At 37.5% G+C, this 20,587-nt stretch overlaps 1 protein-coding gene across 1 annotated transcript in view; it reads right to left on the minus strand.

Moving 5' to 3' along the window:
- Positions 1 to 20,587, minus strand: part of LOC131692484 (uncharacterized) — a 273,903-nt gene that overhangs the window by 67,887 nt on the left and 185,429 nt on the right. The window lies entirely within an intron of this gene.

Consider the following 20,587-nt stretch of genomic DNA (forward strand, 5'->3'; position numbering starts at 1 on the left):
TCTGCTCATGGCGTGACGAGTCCCCCCAGGAGAAGCAAAGCGAATGTTAACAAAAATAAGTCAGCGTGGGGCAATCGCGTGTCTACGCCGTGTACAGAGTAGAGACACACAACGAACGACACAAAACTGCCTTCTTCTTGTTAATGGCAGAAATGACAAACTTATGAAAACATCTCGGTTGTAATACGACTGTACTCGAAATGCGAGGAAACTTTGGCTCAATGAAATATGTTCGAAGAAAGGAAGATCGCGGAGAGCTTGACAGAGCGAAAAAGAGTGGTAAGGAGTGACTCGTGAGATTTCGCTTTCGTGGGTCCCACTGTTCAAAGAATCAGTGCAGTTCAATAGAATAAACATGAATCCACCCATATCCAGCTGACGTAAGATCAATGATATTAAAAAAATACTTAAACATTAATCTTATATGTATACTTTTTATTATTATTTGATAGCTTTAATTCAATTTTAATAGCTTAGTGCCCAAGTTGTTCAGCCTGATACTAATGAAACGAAGTCGATATTTAAATTCAGTTTTGTGAACTATGTACAAAATGGTTTTAATCCAACAGTCTTCAAAGGGTATTGGTTTGTTAACCGAAACATGTTTCGATTAGAGATGGGCAATTCGTTCGCGAACGGTTGAAGTGAACTGGTTCTTTGAAGAGAATGAGCGAACGGAAGTTCTTTTTAAAAGAACGGTAGTTCTCAATTCTCTTCAAAGCGAATGAACTGAATATGACCCAAAGCCGTTTAGCGAATTTCTCGGACCGATTTTTAGGCGAACGAATGAAAATGAACTGACTTGCCGTCCCACAAACCGCCCTCTGTGCTCTCCCAGAATAAAACCGGCGAAGAACGACTCATAAGCGAACGACTCATCTCATTCTCTATTTCTCTAGTTACACATAATGAAGAAATCGCCACCCTTGATGAACTTGTTAAGCATACAGATAATAGTTTGGGCAGCATCTGTTTGGTTCCTCTCCAAGAATCGAATGTTTTGAGAGACATTCGCTGGATACAAGTAAAATATCAGCTGAACGGAAGAACGGTTCATCTGAACTAGTTCTTTTTATAGAACTGTTCAGTCGGGAATGGTTCTTCGAAGTGAACTGTTTCGCCCATCTCTAGTTTCGATCTTATGATCTCATCAGCATGCTTACGAGACTTCATCGGCGATTAATTGTTGGTTTGTGAGCGAAAGTTGTGTTCCATTTTTTGTATTTAGTGTTTATCTTGTGACTTGCCTATGTACTGATGAGACAAAATCGACAAGTACATCTTTAGCAAATTTTGGCTCTCAGTTTAAATGGAATGGTATTGTAAAATATAATAATAGACTTGCTCAATAAACAATTGATTATGTGATAAATTTAGATGAAATGCTTGATGATAAGCTAAACGAACCAGATACTACATTAATTGTAATATACAGCATAAGTACATCAGTAGAAGATTCAAAAATCATTCAGCAATGTAGTAGCAGAGTCCGATTGTTATTGGCTTAGAATTCGATTTTGATTCATTATTTTCTATATATGAATTAAATAGCTATGCGTGACTTTGTGAAACTTTTCGTACTTTACCTGACGAAATGAAAAACAACAACAAATCTGCGAACGATTGTAGAAAGTGAAGGGCATGTTTCGAACAGTATCCAAAGAAAGCAAAACATAATTAACTATGTTAATTTTTCAACAATTCCAGCAGCGAAATGTTCGGCTGATATTCGCATTATCACAGTTGGTCCTCAAATTAAGAAGTTGCTTCATGATAATCTCAGCTTAGGCAGACGAAAAAAAACATCGGGGACAACCTCTAATTATCGTGAAACAAGCACAAAGAAGCCGCTTTTCATGCTGGGTTTGTGTGAGTGAGACAGAAGCAGCTAACAAGACGAGTTAAACATTGCTTGTGCGCAAAAAAAAAACAGCAAGCGTCCATTCAGAAAAAAGTCTACAATCACTGCTAACCGATCCAGAACGGACCCGGACGAGAAAGCGCATAGAAGGAAGCAAAATCTTTGTTACAAGCGGTGTGTTTGTCCGCAGTGGAATTTGCATAACGTTAAAATTTATTGAGGATTTAGCTACAAGCAGGCCAGACCAGCATGGATTAGCGCTCTCGTACTTTGGAGCACCGAGTGCCTGTGAACAGGGTTGCCAAAATTAAATCTGTATTTTTGTCCTAAAAAATCTTTTCATCTGTATTTACTCTTCGCAAAATCTGTGTCGATATCTGTATCGAATCTGTTGAGTCGTTTAACCTTTTGCTGGATAATCTATCGAAGATATTAATTCTTGTGGTTTAAATCAGTCAAGCAAGGACCTGTTTACATTTTTATAAAAAACACTACAAGTCGTTCTGATATTTTACATCCAGAAACTTGAACTTTAGCAATGTGCGCAATTGAAAAATAATTTTCTTCTTCATTTAATCACTTTTGTTGATATATAATGTTATATACATTAAGTCGACCAATGCAGCTGTCGAATTCTCGGAAAAATTGAGAATTAACAAAGACACAGAGCATTACAATTACGGCCAATTTCTTCACTGGATGAAAACCAGTTTTCAGGTTGCTGGTGACCAATTTTCCGAAAACCGTTTCATTCATTTGAAGAAATTGGCCGTTAACGTTTCTGGAAGTAGACTTCAGCCAGACGTTTGCTGGGTGCTAACCTGAGTGTATTACAAACTTTTGTCTTCAGAGTGAGCGACCAATCTTAAAAGTGAAGATATATTTTAATATAGTGGGCTAAGCTGAGAGAGACAGAGAGGAAGCATTACTGAAACTGAAAAAATATGTCTAAAAACAGTATTTGTAACATCACTTCTCAAAAATCTGTGTATCTGTACATACACGGAAAAATCTGTATATCTGTGCATACAGATTCTTGGTCTGAAAATGGCTGAAAAATCTGTATAAATACAGATTATTCTGTATTTTTGGCAACCCTGCCTGTGAAGAGGCAAGATTACAGACGTAAGCCATCTGGATCATTTTCTGTTGAATGTTTTGATTTCTTGGAGTGAGACGTCGCGCATGATTCGATACTGTGCTATACAAAGAGTCAGATTGTTCCGTGCGGTAGAAATCCAGTATAGGAACTTTAGGGATTCACTTAAAAATGGGTTAGTAGCTGTTACCGATGTGTTTTTAACATTCTAGACCGATCCATACTTAAAAAACAAAATTTTTATGTGGTATGACAACCGCAAAAAATGTTTTTAAAAAATGCTGCTAACAAAGGCGTAATTTTCGGGCGATCCCCTCGAGTGCATTACTGTACCCGCAGCCGGAAAGAGAAATCGTTGATTAAACAAATTGCAATCGCTTAGCGCCATGATAAGTACAAGCCTTGAGTGAGTCTGATCATCAATTGAGTAAGTAATTGATAAGACTGCAAATCTGATTGACGATGCGGGCCCGATTACGAATCGTGCTGCCGACTTTTTACGATCGGTCGACGGGTGTGACTGGTTCGAGAGCGGTGCAATTTCCGCTTGTAATGATCTGTGTAGCTAAATCCAGGGGAACAGGTTTGCCTGAAAGCGGTCGTGGCTGTAGAAGATCGAGTTGAGTGGCTTAGCGGAGAGACAAAATACATGCTCTATTTTTACGATCGCACTATATTCACACTCGCTGTGCGGCGTGCAACCGACAGGAGAATGGTGGAAATCGTTGTATGCAAAAACGCCTCTTCTCGCAAGGGATGGAAATAAATGCAACCTACGCGGTCCAGTATTTGCAGTGTCTCGTGCAAGAAGTTATGTTATGACAAGCAAGTTTAATATGCTTTTCATTGAACCGGTAGTAGTAGTCTATATTGCAAGTATCATTTTTCTAAGTGGGCGGTTGAAACTTTATTGGTCTTATAGAAATTAAAAGCCCTGTCTGAGCGCTGTGTTCAGTTAACAAGTGCAGCAGTAGAGCTATGTTAGACTTTAATTCAACGACTACCTTACCGTAGGTGCAACAACTTGGGGTCAACGCCGTGGAGATAGCTCTTACCTGGAAAAGATAAAAAAGGAACATTAACATAATGGTGAAATGATAATTTATAACGCAAGTTAATATACATACAATAGTACATACTATCAACTGTGACGATATTATGTACTATTATTTTAATTATTGTGTTTTTTATTTTATTATGTTATGCTTAGGGTCACCCGATTCTTCGATTTTCGGAAGATTTGCAAAACACAGGGATTGGGAACCAATCAGGGGCGGATCCAGAACAAAAATTGTGAGGGAGCGGACTGAATTTTCGATAAAAAAAACGTTTTTAATCCACCTAACAGTGTGATGAGACATTTATTATAACTCTTATCACTCTTCGGTTCATATATCGTTTGAGAACATTTAGAACTTGATGCTTCGCGATGTTTTTGATAACACATACTACATGGGATAGTGGCAGGACTCAGAGAATCGCTCAAATCAGCATAGGACAACATCAGTGCTAGAAATCTCAAACCAAATCAATGGGAAAGCGAAAAAATGGCCCATAAAATAGATATACCAACGAATTATTGTTAATGCTCTGGTAATAAAATATCTATATTGTGGTGGGAAAACTGAATTTTCCTAAAGGGGTTATATATTGCACTGAGCCAAAAAAAATTGAAATTTTTTTTTTGAATCGATTTGAAGTTTATACTTTACTCAAATTTCCAACGCGACTGAGAACTAAGAAATCAACGCTTTTTCTTGAAAAAAGCGATACTAGCAGTGATACAATTCAAAGAAAATCAACAGTGAATATTTCCAGACTTGGTTTTATTTCCTATTTAAGAACTATTGTTTTTTTACATCCTAGATTGCATGATTCAGTGATCGAAACCCAAAACTTCATAAAGTATTTGAAATTATTAAATTAAAATTTGTTTTTGCTATTGAAATTGACAAAATGATAGTATCGCCCCTTTGGCGATTGTTTACTTTTTCGGTCCCACCTATCAGCATTGAAGTATCGCCCTTACGTTTTTTTACAATAACTACCGTTCTACACCACCGATTTCGTCCGTGTTTTTTAATAGAGATCATTGTTACTATTTACAGCTGGTATCAACTTGATAATCCTAAAAAAATACGAAAATAACAGTTTCGCCTCTAAACTGCTAGCAAAAAAAATTATCGCCCTGTTTGTTTGCATGGAGTGTGGAGGGTGAAACTTTAAATAAACAAACAAAAATACAGTTTCGCCCGTTGTATTTTTTGCTGTAGTTTAAGAAAGCAATATCGTAGAATCCAAATTTTTAGGTTAATTTGTTGCGTTTCAAAGCCCTCATTCGCATGTATGAAAAAAGCCCTATGTTTACATTTGTAAGTATCGCCCTTTTCACAAAAAGCGTTGAAATGAATTCACAGCTCCTGATATCACGCTATCTCTGAAGTGCATGCGTGCATAGTTTCAAATTTTTCTTCGACATCAACTTTTTCTAAAGGTGACTTCCCAGTAGTATCCTTGATTTGAATTATTATCGCTAATCCTAATGCCAAAGAACAAATAAAAACCTCACGAAAACGAACCGTTTGGGAAAATCATCATCATTACTGGAATTTTCATTTTCACGAAACTTTTCGATAACCTTCCGTCACTTGCCTTAATGCACTGGTTGCACAGTGCTCTGAAAATCTAGCGAAATCGTCTTAGGGTACCAGCGGGTCTAAATCAGAGCTATCTGCGCGGCGAGTTAAATCTGTAAAGAATGCTAAAAATTAATTTCTATTCCACAATTTTCAGTTCAGCAATTCGAGAGATCGTGCTCACCGCAAGCCATGAAAAATAGACGTTGTGAAGCGATGGTCACTATTTATTAAAAAATCACGGTTAAATTATAAATAAAACTATTAAAAAATTTTAAATAGTTTATAATTTTCACAAACTTATTAGGAAAAATTGTTTAATAAGCTTTCGTAATATTGTGTAGGAAAAAAGCTGAAAATTTCAGTATTTTCTCTATCTGCAACATATAAACCCTTAAGTATACCAATTAATTGGTATACGAATTGGAATAGGTTCGCCAAATTTTGGAAGAATTCTATAAAATAACCCCTTGAAAACTACCTAAAAATTGTTGTAGTTCGATGCAATAAAAAAATCTCCAACAATGAAATGTACCTATTAATGTGAAACACAGCGAATAATACATACAATAAAGACCCATTTTTATCAATCTCATGGTGTACTTTAGGCTGACAAAATGGGGACATTGACTAAATCGGGCAATTTTTTTCTTTATAATAAACTGAAGCTGTTAAAATATTCTTCTCGTCCCTTGATGTAGTCTGATAACTATGTCTGATTATGATGAACTTTTTATTTTCGCATATTTCGCATATCTTCATGATAAGGAAAACATGCTCAAGAAAGGATTTAGTCGAATTCAGTCTTGTTCGTCTGCTAGAGCCCATCATTCATTTTTGGCTGATAAAATCGGGGTTTCAATGTGTTATAATAGATATTCAGCATTCGAAGAAGTTTCTTTTGAACGAGTGTAGAACGACTTTGTTTCTACTTACTTGAAATCAGCGGCGTAGCCATAAATTCGGTTTGGTGAAAATCGATCATACTGTCCAAACGGCATAATTCCGAAACCGTAATTTTTGAAGTTTTAAAATTATGCAGAATTAATTTTTCAGAAAATAGTAACAGAGTTCGTGTCTTTAGCGAATTTGTTGAAACTTTATTGTAGTCATGAATATTAACCGGAGAAAATTCACCATAAATACTTCTTGGACGATATACCGTCAACATTATTTTATCAAATGATGCCCTGTTTAACGTTTGTAAAACTCATCGAAGATACTAAACCTCCGAAATTGGCGGTTTCAAAATGATGCTATCTTGACCTTAACTTACTGTTTTTAAACATTTGACCTATACATACAATTGGTCATACAACAAAAATCAAATGCTCATCAAAATCGATCAGAACCTGCTAGAATCGAATGGAAATCGTCATTTTTCATAAATTTCTCTCTACATTCGGAAAGTGTTATCCTCGTTATTAATCATATTACGTTTTCGTCTCAACTGGACGCATTCCCAAAATAAAAACCTGTTTTAATCCACCTAGTGGTGCAATTGTGCTTTTCTCATTTGTCCAGACTACGATTCCATGGCTGGTTATGTTCAATACAATGGTGGAAATGAATATTACATGTTCAGTACGATTTGCACATACATACAATGAATCGACAGCCACGATCTTGAGATACTATGTGATACTGAAACATCGCTTGAAACCAGCGGCGGATCATGGAGAAAGATCCGGGAGGTCCAGGTCATGCCGAAAATTTTCAACTTGTTAAGTAATTTTAAACTAGTTTTAATTTTAAAGTAGCAACCCCTCACTGCATACTCCCTCCGGGCCGGTATGATTGAAGATTTTTGGAGTGATTGCATAACCTTTCTATATTAGAAAGGCAAAAATGTACCAAAGTCCAAAGAAGTCAATTTTTGTCAAACATCTCAATGTTTCATGCATTTTAAAGTCATTTGGCATCAAAAATACAAATTTGATTTTGAAAATTTTCCTTTTCAGTTTATATGGGAATTTGCTGTGTGATTGCACTCTTCAACTCGTAACTCCGGAACCGGAAGTCCAATCAATAAAAAATTCAATAGCAGCCGATGGGAAGGTTGTACCTTTAATTTGAGACTAACTGACTAACTGTGCAAATCGGTCCAGCCGTCTCTGAGAAAGAGGTCAATTCAATAGCAGCATTTTTTTACACATACACACATACATACACAGACATTTTCCGATCTTGACGAACTCAGTCGATTGGCATATGACACTCGGCTTTCCAGGTCGGGATTAGATTGACGAATTTTAGAGTGAATGAGAAAGGCAAAAACATTTTTAGCAAATGTTGAAAGTTATGCATTTTTTGGTGAGCAGTTCTATGTTTCATAGACATTAAATCAATTTTAACTTCGCTTCCTATTAAATAAAGACCCTTATTACAGTACATTTCTACAAAAAACGAGCTCAATTTGAAAATAAATCTGAGGATTATGATTGATTGCAGAACTCTGGAATTTTCTATTGGAATGTTTTCAGGCAGGAATTTGATATTGATGCTATTAGACAACTGTGAAATCAAGACCAATAGATCAGTTACATGTCAGGACCACATTCCGACAATTTATCAAAAGTCCTCATGATGTTTACAACAACAGGTTATCAATCTACGGATCAGATAATTGTTATTGTAAAATTTAATTAAATCAGTCTGCATCAATAAATTTTCAACTTCAATCCAATATTTTTTTTTTGGTGTGGTGGGGAGGGGGGGAGGGGAGGGGGATTGTATGGTGTTGAGCCCCAAAACCTTTTCTTGGCTACGCCGTTGCTTGGAGTTATTTATTTCGCTTTTCATTTTCCGATATGTTTCTGATCGATACGATGGTTATAAGTTAGAAAAATTGCAGTCAGAATGTTAGCACAAATGAACATTTTTGTACTGATAAGTTATCAAGTTCCTTCCAGACAACTTGGAAGTGTTCGGTGATTATTTCTAGCGGTTGTAGATAGTAAAATGAAATACAAAATTCGTTTTATCGAAATAATGTTTAGCTTATTTCAATGGATTATTACTATATTGAACAATAAATAGGCGACAAAGAGTAATCCACAAGCAACAAGCCATAACTTTTAAAGTATTCAAAATAGATATTTAAAGTCTTTAGTAAAGTCATTCGCAAAAGTAAGAGCTACAAATTTGCTGAAGACATCATTTCGATATAATCACTTCCAAGAAAATTTGTGAAAATATCTCACTCATAGGGGGATTAATCAGCAAAAGCACAATACCAAAAGAAAGGGCATATTACCTCCATTAAATTCTCCGAATATACTATTGACCTAAAATCAGCCGTTTTGGCGTTAATAATAGATTACATGTTTTTGGTGACATCGTTTCATGTTATTTTTCAACGATTATATGTTTTTCCCAAATATTTTCCTTTTAGTAAATATTATTTTTCATTCTGGAAGTGCGAATATATTGCAAATATCGAATTTATACGTGGATGCATTCGCGCAGGACTTAGTGTATATGAAAGCGGTCTCAGAATGTACGTGTATGAACAGGCATTCTTGGAGCGGGTCGTTGTATGTACAATAGAGCTGTCGTCTTCCATCTCCAGGGCTAAACATGTGTACATCTATCGATAAAACCAAGTATACCATTACATAGATGCAGACTAGTTTCTTCAATAAAAGCACTGCCAGTCAGTGGGAGATGGATTGTATAAACACACACAGTCTTGTAAGGATAGTTGCACGAGCTAATGGATTACTGTTCCAGAGCCCAGTAACCTAAAGACGGTATGTGCAAGAACGTCCATCTTGTTTTAGACACATATATAATGGTTTTATGTGAATGAACCAGTCATCGCCATCCAGAAGATGGTTTAACTTTTTTTGAATTGTCGTTACTTCTCCCTTCTGCTACCACACGAGGCACCCGTATGCCAGTATTGGTCTAACAATTGTTGTGTAGATCCACTGAATATATTTGGGTTAGAGTCCCTAAGATTTTCCCAAAGCCCGTCTACATTGGCCGAATACCATGTAAGCTCTTTTGATTCCAAAATCGATCTGAGCTGGCCGATTAATTTTTGAGTCAAAAATGTGCTCAACTTGATCTTTGCTTTTCGAGGGTTGTCCTATTGGAGCTGTAGAGCTAGAATCTCGGCAGGGCTCCCTGTAAGAATCACTCACTACAATTGCAGACGAGACGAGAAATGTCACCCACTAAAACACTGCTTAAGGCCAATTGCAGCGAGGCGTGATATTGAGTGTAAGGTTCAGTTGTGCAGTTATAGGGACTTAAAGATCGCGTGGGAATGAGCGTTTCTTGGTGCACGCTTGAGAATCAGATTGTAAGTGCTGTAGAGTTCACTAAATCATTGCGTTTGCGAAATCTTGCGCGTGGTTGTGCGTGGATGATCGCGATTTTAATGTTCGTCTTTGTTTATTATCGCGAGGGGCTCGCATTTGTAAATCAAGGTGCTTTGACGGTTCTAGGCTGAACATATTCGGTTTCAACCCTTTAACCATTCACTGCACTACAATGTCCAACTGTGTTAGAAATATACAGAAAATATCATTGGAAAAACTTTCTCAATATTGACAATGTGTCATGAAGACAAAGTTAATCAGAACAACTATCTTTTCCAAGAACCTAACAATAGACAAAAAGACACATATACTTTACGAATCATGCACATTGATTAAATCCAATAGAATAAATGGATAAAAAAGAACCAAAAAAACTGATACTCGGCATTCCCTTCATCTCTAACCAGCACGGACTATCAAACATAGTTCATCAGAAGAACATTGTGCCTGCCGGTTAGCGCCAATGCAGTGGTCGACATCAAAGACTACCGATGGCGCACTTTTAGTATCCATCATCGCTTACAAACTCTGCACAGTTGCGCTTATTATTCGTAATGTGCCTCGCCCTTCGATACAAGCGGTTGCGAATGTGATGACTCGTTTGCTTTCGATCACGTATGGTTGGTAATATGCAACAGGGGCAACGAATTGGATAAAATCTTGTTTAATGGCATACTCCGTTCCCGTGCGTGTGGTATGCAGATTTTTCCTTCCATATTCGCTAAACACATATCTATTTAAATATCTAATTTATTAGCGACACTATTAAATGTTGTTACAATATAATAAAATTTCGTCAAACGAAAATGTTGTACACTAAACATCAGCTTTCCTTTTTGAGGTCATTTAGCTGAAACTTCGACACAACTTTAACTGCAGCACGGTTGGTTTGCTGCTGCTGGCTGACACGAAGTTTGCAGACAGGCCTGTGGGCGCTGACTGGGATGGAGCCCACGGGCTAGACATTTGCATTAAAATGCAGTTCAAAGATGCGTTAAGTACCGGTTCGTGCAACAACTTCGTCGGTGGTAGCAGCAGCCACTGCTTTGTAGGTTTCATACCGGAACGAAGCAGGTTGTCACGTATTGAACCTGGGTCCAAAATGAATAGACATTTTACCACCCAATCTGCCATGCTACAGTCACACACGTTCTCCAATAAAAAATAGCTAATTACTTCCCTTTGCACCGGCCGGGTTGTGTATTGTCCGGCTAGTTTAGTTGGTAAGAGCTAAGAATAAAAAAAATTGCAACCTTGCGGCCATCGGAGTCATTAAATCAAGCTTTCATCAGTCCTGGGTGCGAAAATGCTTCAACATGTTTTGCCACTCCACCAATATTCCCAAGTTCACGAACCTACCACCGTTCGCTGTGAGTAAGCCGTACAGAAGACAAATAGTTTAAAACTTTAGTTTTATAGTATGTCTTACTGTTCGGTAGACTTGATGGCCGGGACGACATACAGAGTTGAAATTACTTTTGAACATTGACCAGTGCAACTTGGGGATGCACTTAGGAGGATATCTACCAGGCAGCTACATGTGCAAGATAAAGTGCGCTAGGGTAAATTTAATTATATTATACTTCTATCTCCGATGTGTTCCATAATGCGGTAGTTGTGAAGGTGGAGCTCTGATTTATGCGATTGCTTTCGTCGTAATTGTTATGTATTTGTTCAAACAACCCTTCAACTGATATATGTACTAAAAATACAGCGATTTGCAACAAAAGTTAATACTATACCCGAGCAAAGTCTGATGTTAAGCGAAAAACTAAACTTGATGTTGTGTCATTGAAGGTAATGATTAATCAAATTATTAAATTGATCGTTTCCCGCTTGAAAAACAAAATCGAGAGCAGAAAAATTGTTCTGACTAGTTACGTAGCCAGCGAGTGGGGATACAGGGATTACCCCTCTCCTCTAAAGTGAAATAATTTAGAGCGCAGAAAAAGATTAAAATATTATAACAATTATTTTTCAAGAGCATTGTCTGATAAACATTTACGAAGCCTGGTTAAGCGGTCACCTGTATCCAGTTTCATCATGTGAAAAACACAGTGCAAATTTCATTAAGGAATGTCGTTACCGCAGAAATCTTCATTCGCAGATAAAGTTTGAAACACTACATTGAGAAAGAAGGTTTTCAAATGTAAATCTGTCCAATTTTACACTCTTGTATATTAGTAACGCGCTGGTCTGATTAGTACGCCATCGAATGAGCGATCCCCACACAGGAAGAATTATCACTATCAGCAGGATTTTAACACTATCCCTGAAATTGTGATGTATGCTGGGAAGCGGAAGCGAAGTCTTTTGAAACAGACGGCCAAAATTTTACAAAGATTTTGGTAAAAGAAATGTATAGGATTCGCTTCAAATTTGAAAGCTGTTTCCGAGACCCGGAGGGCCGAGTCTTATGCACCAATTGACTCAGCTCGATAAATTGGGATAAGGTATGTATGTGAGTGTGTATGTATGTATGTACACTAATGTCATATAATTATCAAATGAAACGCCTAACATGACCATTAGACGCAATTATTTTTTGTCAAAACACGATGTTTTAAGCACTTAACTTTCAAACAGAGTGATTTAGTCACTCTGTGTGTATAAATTTACTTTTCTAATAAGCTCAAGATTGTCAAAATCCATTCACGAACGGCGGATATATCAAACAATTTGTATGTTTATTCCTCATTTACCAATTTTCAATAGTGAAAAATGAGACCGTTACATAAAGATTATAGCTTAACTGGTATTTTATGGGAAAAAATAGTGAGTTTACACAACAATGAATTAACTATTTCTCAAAATTTAATATGGAAAGGGTGTTTGACTCTTGCATTATGTATTGCGATCATTTGTAAGTTTGATGTTTGATGGAATATGAATACACATATCGTTAGCTTTTTCATGCAATTTATAGGGGAACCCGGGGTTATTCGGACCTACTTAAGCAAATCGCCCTTTTAGGTGGATAGATGTGAAAAAAGTTACCGGTCAAAAGTCCTAATTGTTAGTTTGAAACCTCAGCTACATTTTGGTGCCATAAAAGGTTCATTTGCACCCCTCAATGGCAGCGCTAGCGACGATTTGCAAACCTGTACGTTTTTTCATCCTGTTACAATGTAAGGGTAATTCGGACCTATATTAATAATATATTAATTATTAATAAATTCGTAAATCTGCTACGAGAGGGTTTCGTACAGTAAACCTTCGAAAAATATACGATTTTTTACGTATGATGAATCATTCGTTGTTCTTTTTATTACGAGCTTTTCGTAAAAACCACGAAACAACTTTCGCATGCTTATTAAGAATCGGTTTCATTAGACGAAAGTATTTTAAATATTTACAAGCATCTTTCGTTATATGAGCGATTTTTGCAAAAAATTCCTGAAATAATTAGGCATGAAAAAATCTTATCGCTGAATGAATTTATTCGTAAATCTGCTACGAATAACTTCCATGGATCCAGGCATTTTTGTGCATTGAGAATAGTTGATTCCGTTAATTTCAGGAACTAAAAACGTGACGACTTGAAGAACGAAAATATTCGTAATTTTACATATTTAGTCGCATGAAATTTATCGTCGAAGACGAAACTATTTTTCGAGATTGAAACGCAATGTTTCGTTATTGTACAAAAATTTTTGTATTAAACACATATATTTCGTTAGCAGCACGATTTCATTTTCGTTTATAAAATAAAATTTTCGTAATTTTTTAACACCAAAAAAATCTGAATTTTATCGTTGACGTAATTGCAAACATGACACAATTCAACAAACCGTAATTTACGAAATGACGGAACATTACCGTGTTCCATTTAATTTTACATGAAACATATACTTTACATGCGCGATGACATAAAATTACACTTCCTACCATTCAGAACAAACGCTGTATGTGGAGTAAAATTACAAGGTTTACGAAATTAAACGTAATGTAAAATTAAAATCAAACGTAAAACTAAGTCATTTTTGATGCTCGTATATGTCAGGGTCAGGAAACGTAAATTTACACTATTTTTTCTAGGTGTGTATGTTTTTAGTTTGTCAATTGAATGAAACCAACTATTACAAAGCACGAAAATGCTTCGTTTCGGAAAACGGTGTATTTTATAATAATTTTCGTTCTTTTTTTGAGAGTTGTCCTACTGGAGCTGTAGAGCTAGGTTCTCGGAAGGGCTCCCCGTCAGAATCACATACTACAATTTGTAGACGAGACAGGCAATGTCACCCACTAAAACACTGCTCTAGGCCAATTATAGCTGGCCGTGATTCTGAATGTGATATTCATTATACGGTTCAGGTATGTGCGGGCGCAGGGACCAGCGATCGCGTGTATCATCGCGAAGAGCTCGACCATTTGTACGATAACGTGTTGATCGCGTGTGCGTTTGTATGTCACGTGTGTTCTTGGATGGTCACGCGGACCTTCATTCTGATAGTTTTCGGTGTACAATTCATATTCTGACAGGAAGTCTGAGACATTCACTTTATCACCGGGATGTTATCATGTTTACGAGATCGCGGGTGTAGGTGCCGTGGATGGTCGCGGCTCAAGCATTTGTATATTAACGTGTTTGTCACGTGTATGTGACTTCGCGTGTATAATTTCGATTTTATAATGATGTAGTCTGTATTCTTGCTTGATCGCGCGCGAACCGTGAGTCTAATGCTTAATTTTTAGTGTTTGGTTCAGATGGTAGAAGAGAGTCCGTTGCCCCATATCACTAGAGTTCCAGGTCATGTCACCATGGAACGTGTTGTTTAGTGAATAATAGTGTCACTTTTTTGATTGGTTCAACTGAAGACATTAGTCCAGACTGCTAGGACCGAGGTAAGACTTCCGGACGTGACCGTTTCATGATCGCGCGAGTGGTGGGTTAATGTTTGAGACCGCGTTTGGAAGTTTAAAGATGCTACGTTTACTTAACTACCGGGGTTTTTTTATGTAGGCGAAATCGCGGGCGTAAGTATGTGTGGATAATTGCTTTGTCTTTGGCAAAGTTATTGCATAGCATCTAGCGCTTTATTGGATGGTATCTGGAGATTAGGGTGTCCCTCAGAAAAGTATTTTTGACAAATAACAAATAATACAGGTTTCCATTTGAGTATGATTAATGAATTGCGGTAAGATTCTTTTTTGAGTTTTCCTACTGAACCTGTAGGACTGGACTCTCGCAAGGGCTCCCTGTCAGAATCACTCTCTATAATTGCAGACGGGACGGGAAATGTCACCCACTATAACATTGCTTAAGGCCAATTGCCACGATTCTGATTGTGATATAGAGCGTACGGATCAGATGTGCGGGCGTAGAGATTTTACAATCGCGTGTAAATGAGCGTATATCTGTTCGCGCTTGAGACCACGTTAATCAGATTGTAAGTGCAGTGGCGTTCACTAAATCATCGAGGCAATGTAATGTTTTCGAAATCTTGGGTGTAGTCGTGCGTGCATTATACCGATTACATGTTTGTGTATCATGACGTGTGGCTCGAGTGTTTGTATGTTAACGTGTTCGATCGCGTGGGTTTCTGTATGTCGCGTGTGTAAGTGCGTATATGGCTTTGCGTGTATTGATTCGATTGTGTAATCTTGTGGCTATTTGCAATTTCGCGTGTGTTCTTGAATGATCGCGTGGATCGTAAATAGGATACTTAATTTTCAGTGTGCAGTTCGATACGACACAGCAAAAAAAAATCTTGTAACTTTACGTCTTACCAGATGCACATAAAAGGAGCATCCCAATGCACATAAATTCACATTTAATGACTTATAAAAATGTGAGGTGTTCGGCTTTTCCTGGGCTATTCAGTCTGAGTTTTACATATCATAACATGTAAAATTCTATTATCAGACAGAAAAAATACGTCGGTACGTTGTTTACGTCAGACGTAATTTCCATTTTTTCTAAGAGTATATAAGAGAGTGAATTTCCCCATATCACTAGCTATGGAACGTGTTGTGAATATGAGCGTTATGTTTTTAGTGGTCCAACTGAATGCATGGACTTATGCTGCTAGGCTCGAGCTTAGAGATTTCCGAATGTGACCGATTCATAATCACGCGAACACGGGCGTTTGTGGGTTCACTTTTGAGATTGCGTTTGTAAATTTATAGGTACCAGACGGTTTGTTTTATCATCGGGGTGTTATCATGTTTGGGAGATGGTGAGCGTAGGTATGCGTGAATGTTCGCGAAGGGCTGCCAAAAATCGTTTGGTATATTGTCATCTTCGGGAGTCCTGGCACTTCCAGCGAGAAATGGCCCTAAGCCCACTTTGTATATTATATCGACTATGGCCTACGTGGGTAATAAAGGTCGCCAGGTTAAGTACATACTAAATTTTATCACAATGTAACTTAACTAAAGAGAAAACTGTCGTAGCCAAAGTTTGTATGTGATATAATCACTGTAATACTATCCCCTGATCACGTCAAGGTAAAGTATCATGTCGAGGTGCTTCAATTGTGGCAAGATTGTATAATCAAATATGCATTAAATAGTTGTTAAGTAACCTAAAAATGTTTATCTAGAAGAAATCTGGAAGGCTGAGAAAAAATAATTGAGTTTGTTTATCATTTTATGATTTAGAAAAAAATGTTTTTTCCTTTACGATTTTATATCTAATCTTTTCTAATTGTAATTTGTTCTTCACGATCTAGACTACTTTTACTTAAAACCTCGGAAAACGAACGAGAAACCTGGGGATTCCTTAAAACAAAACCTCTTTTTGACGCCAGCTGGTACTAGATTTACCTCCATTGTCATCTTCGATTGCTAATAGCAGAAAACTAGAAATAATTTTCAAATTTCTCAGACAGTACATCTTAACTACTTAGAACTGTTCAAAAAATGCGAAAACGGGAAAATTTGGGTATCCCCTTTTGGACGCCAGACCCGTTTATATGTTGAGAATAGGCTCTACTGTTATATATATTATATATGTTATATATGTTATAACCTAATATCAGATATTGGTTTCGTGTTCGACAGCTTACTTTGTTTCTTAGCTCCACGTGAATATAACAAAATTTGAAAACTCGCGTGGTCGTTACATAATCCACACATATATCTACTGCAGATATCTGTAACAGATATGCACCAAACAGGGCAGTTCATTCAGTATTTTTCTCCATCAATTCCATTTTCAGCACAGCTGACAATCATTGCATCTGATCACAGCTACGAAACGCCCCACGCATAAAAATACATTTCACTCCTTTCACGCCCTATTCTTTAAACTGTGCTACTGCCATTTCCCAGTCCCAGTTTATAACTCGATTGCACCGTAAAGCTCAACCCCGGTATCGCGGAAAGATTTAGCTATCTGTATATCGCCAAGATTGAAATTCTACGGCTATTGGAGTTGAGCCGATCTGGCAGCAGCATAGTTTTGTGACGCCTCCTCGGTTGTGAAGCGGTAATTATAAATTACTGTTATTAAGATGTGATCGACTGCCCAGTTCGAAGTTTTTCCCTTCGCTGGCAATGCATTCACAATGAGATACTGTGGTGAGAATGAAAAAAGAGGAAAACTGCGCGAGGCTTTGGTCAAGAATCAGGATCGTAATGTAATCATTTCATTGACGCTAGCTTTGAGCGTAGCTAAGATTCGCGCAACGAATTATTGTGGCAGACTGGTTGGACGAGTGCATTTAAATGCCGCTTAATCAACTGGAGTCATTAATATTGTTGCATTCGCAATTAAACAATATTAAATTACACACTGAAGCTTTCGTCAGCTTAAATACCTTCCATTAGAAGTATGTATGTGAAATCGCTGCTGGCTTGCAAATAAACTGCAAAAATGGTAAACATTCCGCAGCGATATACAGCTTGGACATTGATAGTAAGCATCACATAAATTTGCGTTGCGGCGAATGACCTTAAAGGTTAAAGCAGCTAAATAAAGCAATAAATCAAATTTACGTGATGGTATTAGCGGTCTAATGAACCGGTTTGACTTGTTGCTGCTAAGCTCCCTACAGGCGACGTAAATAATTCTGGAAACTAAAGTCCTAGTTTACGGTTGAAAGCGTACAACAAGTTCAAGGATTTCATAAATACCATCCATTTAATTACTATTTGAGAACCGGTGGGTATTGATGACTATCATTCAGCTTGGTGTATGAAGTTCCACACCGTTTTCAGCGCTTGTTCCATACTCGCCTTATTACCATCACACGTCGGCGGCCGGCAGATATGATGTCACGATTGATACAGTGCTGCGTTTTTCTCTTTGTTCCTAAACGTCACCAAAAATGTGAACCGCGCAGCACAGAAAATTTCTCATGACAAATCATTCCCGTGTCAGGTACGATTTAGGGCGTCTCTGGTTGATCAAGCGAATGAAATAGTGTCCGACCGGTCATATCAAAGGACGGCTTTATGTCGAGAGGTATGTTCGCGATCCGCAGGTATCATGTTGCAGCTATCAACAAGACACAAAGCGCACATTCACTTTTAGCTATCCTTGTGAAGTCGCGTAAAATGTTCCCGCGCTCTTCTTTTGCTGCTTTTATTGTTGTTGTTGTGGTTGTTGTCTTCGTTGCTCTCCGCATACAATCATAAAGAACAACACTTAATACATCTGCGGTCTATAACCACGCAGGCTTAACTACATCGGTCGAAGTGAGAGTGTTTGTCGCGAGAAAAAGTCAACTGTAATCACATTATTCAAATTCCACGGTCATGTTTAAATCGACACCGACATTGTTGTCGGAGTGCACGGAGACTAGGGTGATTAATTTTTTGAGCTCATGATTTCTGAACAAACAAAAATTGCTGTTAGGTGTAGGTGATTGGTTATCGATCTTGGAATGTATAATAGCAGTGCTTTGTGTTCAACGCTAAAATTTTTATTACCGTCATTGAGGGTTACTTTATGCCAAAAATAGGACTCTTTTTACATTAAAGTAGAATGGGGTCAAATATGTATGGGGGTACAATAGGCAAAGGGATTATCTTTGCTATGTTATTGCAGAGGTAGCTCATCTTGTGTGAATTGGATACACGGTAGAGAGCATCATTGACGACTGTCATTTCGGCTGTTACCGTGAATTAGCTGTATTAGTTACGGCGTCATTCATGTTTTCGTGCGTTGTTCTGCGAAAACGCATTGTCTTTCATTCTCAGTACAGTCCATTTATTGAATGTAAAAAAATGTCAAGTGAGTTTTTTCTAACGCAAAAATTAATGCTAAACACGAGTAATGCGCTATTTTTCGATATTGTTTGTTTAAAAAAATCGAGTATCAACATGAAACATACGCTTGGGGTCACGATAGGTCAGCTGTGTGGGGGCACTATAGGTCACTACTGATCGTCTCACAGCCAAGCAACCACGTGAGCCGAAATGAACAACTTCAATTCCACACTCTGGCGACGACGAGAACACCGAAAAATTCATTCGCAAGTACAAAGCCAGACGCAGCTGCCGAAACAACATGTTTTTTCAACATTTCTTTTCGCGGTTTCACGATTTTTCACATCACTTGCCACTTCTTATTTTCTTACCTGAATGACGTCAATTTAATTTTTAAATTATCTGCAGTATTAATACTCCTCAAATGAAAGTTGAACCGGTGATTTTCTGGGCGTGTACATTGTTTTATTGAACCTTGAATGTTCATGTTTTTAAAATCTGGATGACCTATCGTACCCCCAGATTTTAAAAACATCGAAAAAAGTACCTTCGCCTTATTGGATTTAGCTTGAAAAGTGTAAAGAACTAATATTGGCGTTAGGAGTGAAGACAGCTGGACACTGCTTGATTTATCATTAGCGATTAAGGCTCAAGTTACCTCAAGGCTTGGTAGTGTGCGTAAGAAAAATTGTGCTCAGCTTTGCCACCAGATTATCCATTTAAACCTTTTCAAAACTTTAAAAGAAGAATATCAGTCGATTTATTAAATCATCACGATTCAATTCATGCAAAATACCTGTCGGAAAAGCCATCGGCTTAGCTGAATGGTGCTTTTGAAAATGTGGCTGTGGTTTTTTCATTGCGCTGTTGTGTTGCGTACCCCAGCACGGTGTGGTAGTGTGACAAAAAATCACAGCCACTTTTTCAAAAGCACCATTTAGCGAAACCGATAGTTTTTCCAGCAGCTATTTTGTATGATTTGAATCGTTGTGATCTGATAAATCGGCTGATATTCTTCTTTTAGAGTTTTGAAAAGGTTTAAATGTATAATCCGGTGGCAACGCTGAACACAATTTTTCCTACCCATACTACCCAGCGTTCAAAACTAACACATGCTCAAAAAAGGTAACTTGAACCTTAAGCTCAATATTCACGGTGTGAATGTGAATGAATGTTGTGCTAGTAAAAATAAAAGAAAATGTTCGAAAACAGCGCAATACCCGTCAAGGAATTTGTTTTGGAGACTTAATATGTGCAAATAAGTCCTATTTAATACGTAAAATAGCAAACAGAGAAAAACGCTGTTCAAGGTTTACTTTTACATTGAGCCTTATGAATGTGACAAGCTACAATTCGCTATGTGGAACAGCTTGTAAAAATGGAAGCTAAATAGAGCTAAATCACGAGAATATGACCTACACACAACTTCACCACGTGATAAACTGACCATAGAACTATCAAAAACAGAATTCTATGAGACGCCGAAAGGTGACCGGTATTCACGTTC

The sequence above is a fragment of the Topomyia yanbarensis genome, chromosome 3 (genome assembly GCF_030247195.1).
Source record: "Topomyia yanbarensis strain Yona2022 chromosome 3, ASM3024719v1, whole genome shotgun sequence".
NCBI lineage: Eukaryota > Metazoa > Arthropoda > Insecta > Diptera > Culicidae > Topomyia > Topomyia yanbarensis.